The sequence below is a fragment of the Nannospalax galili genome, unplaced genomic scaffold (assembly GCF_000622305.1).
Source record: "Nannospalax galili isolate Female #2095 unplaced genomic scaffold, S.galili_v1.0 scaffold1073, whole genome shotgun sequence".
NCBI classification, from domain to species: domain Eukaryota; kingdom Metazoa; phylum Chordata; class Mammalia; order Rodentia; family Spalacidae; genus Nannospalax; species Nannospalax galili.
This window is the reverse complement of record NW_008333042.1, coordinates 527632-534896: the sequence shown is the minus strand read 5'-3', so window position 1 is coordinate 534896 and position 7265 is coordinate 527632.

Sequence of the window (7265 nt, the reverse complement as noted above, 5' to 3'; positions counted from 1 at the left end):
CTTGCTTTGTGTCCTAATAAGTGGTCAATTTTTGAGAATGTTCCATGGTTTTCTGAGAAGAAAATATGTTCTTTGGTGTTTTGGTGGAATGTTCTGTAGATTTCTCTAAATTCCACCTCCAGGGTTTCTCTGTTTAGTTCTAATCTGGTTGACCTTTCTGATGTTGACAGCAGATTATTGAAGTCACCCATTGTCCTTATGCTGGTGTCAATATGAGATTTTAGAGCTAATAATTGTTCTTTAATGACATTGGATGCTCATTTGTGAGATACGTATATGTTTAAGATTGTAAATTCTTCTTGGTGGTTTTTTTCCTTTAGTGAGTGTTAAATTATCTTCTCTGCCTCTTTAACTAATTTGAGTTTGAAGCTAATTTTGCTAGTTATTAGAATAGTTACACTTGCTTGTTTCTTAATTAGGATTGTTATTAATTGTTACTTAGGATATCTTTTTCTGTTCTTTTACCCTAAGGTGGTACTGATCATTGTTGGTGATGTGTGTTTCTGGGAAGTAGCAAATCCATGGATCCTGTTTCCTAATCCAATTGCTTTATCAGGGTCTGTTTACTGGGGAGTTGAAACCATTAATATTGAGGGCTATTATGTACCAATGTTTATTAATTCCTATTATGTTGGTGTTGTAGTACTATTTTCTTAGACTTATTTTGGTTGGCCATTCTGGTATAATTTATCCATTCTTTGTGCCCTATTGAGAGTGTCTAATATCTTCAGACCAAAGTTTTCCATCAAGCATTCTCCAAGGAACTGGTTTTTTAGACATAAATTACTTAAGTCAGTTTTGTTTACGGAAATCTTTATTTCTCCTGTAATTGCAACTGATATTTTTTCTGAGCATAGTAGTCTGAGGTATAACCTTTCATGACTTATACGACATTGGTCCAAACCCTTTGGAGTTTCATAGTCTCCGCTGTAGTCAGCTCTTATTGCTATGGGCCTGGGGTGACTCAACCTTTCTCTCTTACAGCTTTCAATATCTTTTCTTTTTTCTGTATGTTTAGTGTTTGGACTATCATATGGTTCAGGGAATTTCTTTTCTGGTCCTGTCTGCTTGATGTTCTGTGTGTTTTTGTACTTGATAGGCATCTGTTCCCCTAGGTTTGGGATATTTTCTTCTATGACTTTATTAAAAATATTTTCTGCTCCTTTGTCCTGGATTTCTTCTCTTTCCCCTATGCCTATGATCCATGTATTTGGTCATTTTACAGTGTCTAAGAGGTCTTGCATGTTCTGTTCCTTCTTTGATAGAGTGATCCAATTTTGAAACTGGTCTTCAAGATCTGATATTCTGTTTCATTTCCGTTACTTCTTTTTTGCTTCTTTCCTCTAAGCTCTTTGTTTGAGTTCCTGAGATTTTCATTTCAAGTTTTATTTCAGATTGACTTTTCTTCAGAGAGTCTGTCTTTTTATTGAATTCTAGTTTCATGTTTTGAATTGTTTTAGTTATTTCAGCGAACTTTTTGTGTTTTTATGGTCTTCACCTACTTTTTTATTTATATCATTTTGAGTTCCTTAAACATATTTATAATTTCTATTTTGAAATCATTGTCTTTGTCACCTAGATGCCATTCTCAGGAAACATTATAATATGGTGGTTAATTTCTGTAGTAGCCGTAATGTCTTGGTTATTCAAGTTTCTTTTGTCTATGCGATCTGGACATGTGTGGTGGTATGTCTTGGTATGGGTATGTGATCTTTTCCTTGTTGAATGCTTGTTTGTATCTTGTTTGTTGTTTCCCTGATTTGTCAGTTACGGCCCAGCTGAGTAGTGTTTGGTGTTTAGTTTTGGGGTCACTTTATGTTGATATACATTTGGGATGAAATAAGTGGTCTCAGTTCAGATAAGAGATAGGTACAATATTTGAGTTGACATTCCAGAATTGACTTCATAGAGTCCTGATCAACATATGGGAGTGGGGGCTACTAAGTGAACAGGTTGGTTGGTAAGTTAGAGTGAGAGTTTTCAGGTTTGAGGCACACAGAGCTCAAAAAGTGGGGCACAGGGTGGTATCTGGGAGAAAGTTCAGGACCTCAATTCTGGAGTGGGGAAAGATCCCATAGACCCAGGCTGGGCTGATAGCTGAGATGACAGGGAATGACTCAAAAGGCTGGGGGGGGGGTGAATAGCATAGACCCCACCTGGGATAAAATCCCTGTGGCTTGAGGAAGTATAAGAACTATGATTTTGAATATATTTATAATTGCTATTTTGAAGTCATTGCCTTCTGCATCTGTTAGGCTGCTGTCATCAAGAAACATTATAATGGGGATGTCAATTTCTATATTAGATATATTATTTTAGTTATTCACAGTGTTTTTTTTTTCCAGTGAGACATAGACATTTTTTGTTAGGTGGTATTTGGTGGTATGGGTAGGCTATCTCATGTTTGTGGAATGGTTGTTTATATCTTTGTTTGTTATTTCCCCAACTTACCAAGTTATGGCCCAGCTGAGCAGTGACTGCTGTTCAGTTTGAGGGTCACTTTATGTTGCCGTGTAAATGGTGTGCAAAAAGTGGTCTCAATTAAGCTAAGGATAGGTACAACTTTTGAGCTGAGATTCTAATGTTGACTCCTCTTGGTCCTGGAACAGTAAAGTGGACTCGGTGGTTGCTGTATACAAAGGTGACTGATAGATTAAATTGGGCAAACTCACAAATTTTGGTCCAAGGATCCTAGTAACCCAAGCAGGTCTGAGAACTGAGATGGCAGAGCACAAGGAGGTAGGAGAAAGGCAACTCACCACAGTTCTGGGAAAGCTCAGAGATATGGAGGTTCAATGGGATCCTAGAAGAGCTGAGATGTTAAGGTGCAAAGAGGCCTTTTTCATTTATTTATTTTTTCTCCCCTGGCTCTTACAGTCTTTCTGCCCCCCTCTTCTGCAATGGTCCTTGAGTCCTGGGTGGGTGGAGCTTAATGTAGGAGTCCAGGCCAAGGGACCACATTCTCCAGACTCTAATTCTCTACACTTTGGCTAATTGTGGCCTTTTGTGTTCATTGCCCTCTGTTGCATGAGGGATTTCCATTGATAAGAGTTGAAAAGTGCATTAATATTCTCTCTGTTCCTTGTTCTACTATGTTCTGTAACCCTTAGGTGTAAAGCCTCCATTGTATATGTTTCACTTAGGATTAGGCATTCCACAGACACTTAATCTCTGTGTGTGAACAGTGTGGACTTTTCAATATTCCCAGTCTATTGAAAAGGAAGCTTCTTTGAGGAGTGATGACTGGCATATGTTTCTGTCAATATGAGAACCCATATTTAGCATATGGTAAGAAATCACATTTGTCTAAGGATGTGACAGACTTAGGGTTGTCTCTAAGATCTATGACCTCTCCCTTCATGTTTATTTGGCTATATTTATAGTATCACACATGAGTTCCCTCCCATTGAGTGAGCTTTAAGTCCAATTAGTTAGCTGTTGATTACCCCCAAGGTAAAAGTTCCAATACTTCCCCAATGTAGTTTGCTGTGCCAGTCATTGTTGTGGTTGTTAGGCCTTAAAATTGGGGTTGGACCATCAAGTGATGTTCTCCCTTAGCAGCTTGCATAGTGTACTCCAAAAGTATGAGAGCTATCCTTCAGGTAGGTGGTTTCCAGGCCAGTTCCAGCTCCACTGTTCCAAGTCTTGGGTTTGAAGTATGTCCTGTCTTCAGCAATAGGGTCTTACCTTCAAGTTCTTGGAAGTAATCAAAGGCTGTAGCAATAGCCTCTATAATTTTAGGAGTCTCTTGGACTACCCTGACCAACAACTCAAAGGGAAGTTTCTCCTGCCTGACACTGTTTCTTATTATTAGGCTTCAGCTGTACACATGGACACATGTAGAGATACTGTATGTGTAATTTTTCAGAAGGCTTTTGAACTAATACATAAAATTGTATTCTTTCAAAGACCTTGCTCTGTTCCTGTCATTACAATATCGTGTAGACTTATTTTGAAGCTAAAAATTATCTTAAATAAAGTTTAAAATTCATCCTTATGGAGAGGTAAGTGGTCTGGTAAGTCACAACCATAATTATTGCTTTTCACTTCTCAGGTTTTAACTTCATATTAAAGTACCTGAAAAATACCTGTATGGGGCTGACGAAGTGGCTCAGTCATTAAGAGCACTGACTGTTCTTCCAGAGGACCAGAGGTCAGTGCCCAGCACCTATATTGTAGCAAACAACTGTCCATAACTCCAGTTCCAGGGGATCTGATATCTTCTTTTGGCCTTTGCAGGCATTGCATGCACTTGGTACACTTACATACATGCACAGAAAACACTCATACACATAAAATTAAAAGCTCAAAAAGATTTTTAATTCCTATACTGAGTGTTCAAGTATTTATTTACTTCAATAAGTATAAGTGTCATCAGCACTCAATAGTCTTTTTCTCATAGGAAAGTGATGGAAAGAACACAGTCAATAGATATGTGCCTTAAGCAGGATGTGGCATCTCTCTAAATTGACCAGATAGAGAGTAACTTCCAAGGAGGTTCCTGAGAGAATGGTGAATAACTTATTAGATGTAAAGTCAGTCTAGGTCCTTTGTCTTCATTAGAAACATCTATCTCTTGAATAGTTTTCCTCTGCAGTGATGTGTCTCTCTAGATGTCAGACTTAAACTTCTAGGTGAGTTTCCTGAAATTAAGGATTATCATACCCCTTAGCTGATTAACTCTCCACCTAGTGGCTGGGCTTTCTTTTTGCTGTGAAGCACTATTATCTTTGTTTCTTTATGAAATCTATGAAAAATACTTCAGTTTGCTTAGATGAATATGATCTTTATATACAAAACTACAAAATAGGAATTATGTTTTATTTGACATTTACAAGTTTCAATACTGCACCTACCTGACTTCTCTTTTTTTCTTTTCTTTAATAGTATTGTCTTTATATTTCCTTCATCCTGCTATGTGTTCCTAATTCTTTGTCTACTCCTGATTTGAAACATCATAAGGCAACAATTTATGTTTTTGAAAATGCAAAGTAATTTGATCCTGTTCTGTAACTCTTTCATAATGCTTTGTTTACGTCTCTATTTTTAGCACACCAACATTTTGCAGCTTTGTTTTCTTATTTGGTTAGTGACTATGATCAGCGTAGAAGAGAAACATTTATTTTTGTCTCACGAATTTGGAGGTTTCAGAATACGGATATGTGTTCCATTGCTTTGGGCCTATCATGAGGCTCAAAAGATGATTTTTGCATACAAACTTCCCTTTTCTTCCTCTTTCTTTTCATTTCCATTATATTGAGGGTTTGGGGCTTTCAGTTAATTAAAAAAATATTCCTTTGAGAGTTTGGAGAGATGGGTTAGCAATTAGGAGCATTGGCTGCTCTTGCAGAGGACCTGGGTTAGGCTCCTAGCACCCACATGATGGGTAACAACCGTAACTCCAGTTCCAGAGGGTCCAGCGCTGTCTTCTGACCTCCAAGGGCATCACGTGACATGGGTGGACTTATACATATGCAGGCAATACACTCATACATATGAATAAAAAATAAATAAAATACACAAAAATATTACTTTGAAGAATTTAGACACACCAAAAATAATACATTTCTTCAGCATTTCATATTTCATAAAATTAATATTTTCAAACTCAGTTATGGCATTTACATGATGTGAGTATATATTATCTTATTTATATCAACTTAATCTACAAATAATTCTGTTTATAAGTGATGGCACATCCATTTCTTTCTCTCAGTGAATCTATGACATCTTTTGCTGCAAATTTTCAATTGAATTTTTATGTATTTCATACAGAACATCTTAATCATCTTTATACTTCTTTCTCCACTGACATCCTCCGATAGCCCCAGGTATTCATACATACATATGTGTTAAGGCCTGTCATGTCAGGCTAGTGTCCCCAGATGTCCCTAAGGACAGCACTTGCTAGCTTCTACTAAAGCGAACATATACAAGTCTTTTGCACTGTGTACCTATGCTATAATTTGGATCTTGAATGTCCTCCAAAGGCCTCAGTGTTAAAATCTGTGTCTCCAGTCAGTGTCATGATTGAGAGGCACTAGCACTTTAAGAGTTGAGGCCTCATAGGAAGTTTGATTCTGCTTCAAGGGGATTCTGGGATCCTGTCCCTTCCTTGAAGTATTTCCTGGACATCACAAGATAAAAGAGCTCCTCTGCTCTGTGCATCTATCATAATGTGCTGCCTCATCACAGAACCAAAAGCCATGGAAGAGGCGACCATATCCTGAAACCTGCTAAATAGAGACAGAATTATCTCTTTTTCCTCTTTTTGATTCATCTCAGGAATTTCTCACAATAATTGAAAGATAACACTACTTAGAAATGAATCATATTGATTTTCTTCTTTGCTAATGTTCTTCTCTGTTCTGTACTGTATTTTAAATTGTAGATCATTATCCCAAATTTTGTATTATTACAATAAAAATTCCTCATTCATAATACTCAAGGAAGATCTGTTACAAAAGATCAATGTCAACTGAAGCAGGATGTTGGTTGGCAGATAAAGAACAGGATCTAACAGTAATGAGCCCCATAGTGATTCTATGCTGGATACAAGCCAGAGGATAGCAACATGAAAGAATGGTAAAATCAAAGTTTCAACGTAACTATGAAGAAACGAAGTTTAATTTGACCTATTATCTGTTTCTTTCATCTACATTGTCACATGCCCATTAATGTTTTGGTAAACTCCAAGTTTGAAAACATCTAAAGAAGGAAAGCAATCTATCTGTCATGCTGAGTTAAAGGCTTCCCATACTGCAACTTCTAATACTGTACTATTTCTTGCTTTTTGAATTTAACAGAAAGCTGCTGCTAACTCCCTTGTATGACATCCTTAAAGCCACTAGTAAAAAGGCATTGAACTCATTCCAGAATTTTATATTTGGAATATGCAACAGAATACAAAATGTTTCTCAATTTGTTAAATTATTATTACTTGATAGTAAAATGGAATTTTCAACATTTACTGAATTGTTGAAAGAATAATTTCCTTAATAAGTTGTTGGACAGTGAATGAACTATCAAACTACCCTTTACTCATTCAGTTGACCTATATTTCACAACTGAAAAATGTATTTGTATTACTACCATTCTGAATTAAATCACTTCCAAATTAATGTGCATGTCTAAAAAAAGCCAACAGTTCTATTGTGAACTTTTATCAATATTAATTTTAAAGAATAAAATTTTATGTTTAAAATGTTCAGGTCACTATAATTACCTACCAAAATCCTTTAGTGGATTGACTTTAAATTTAAAAA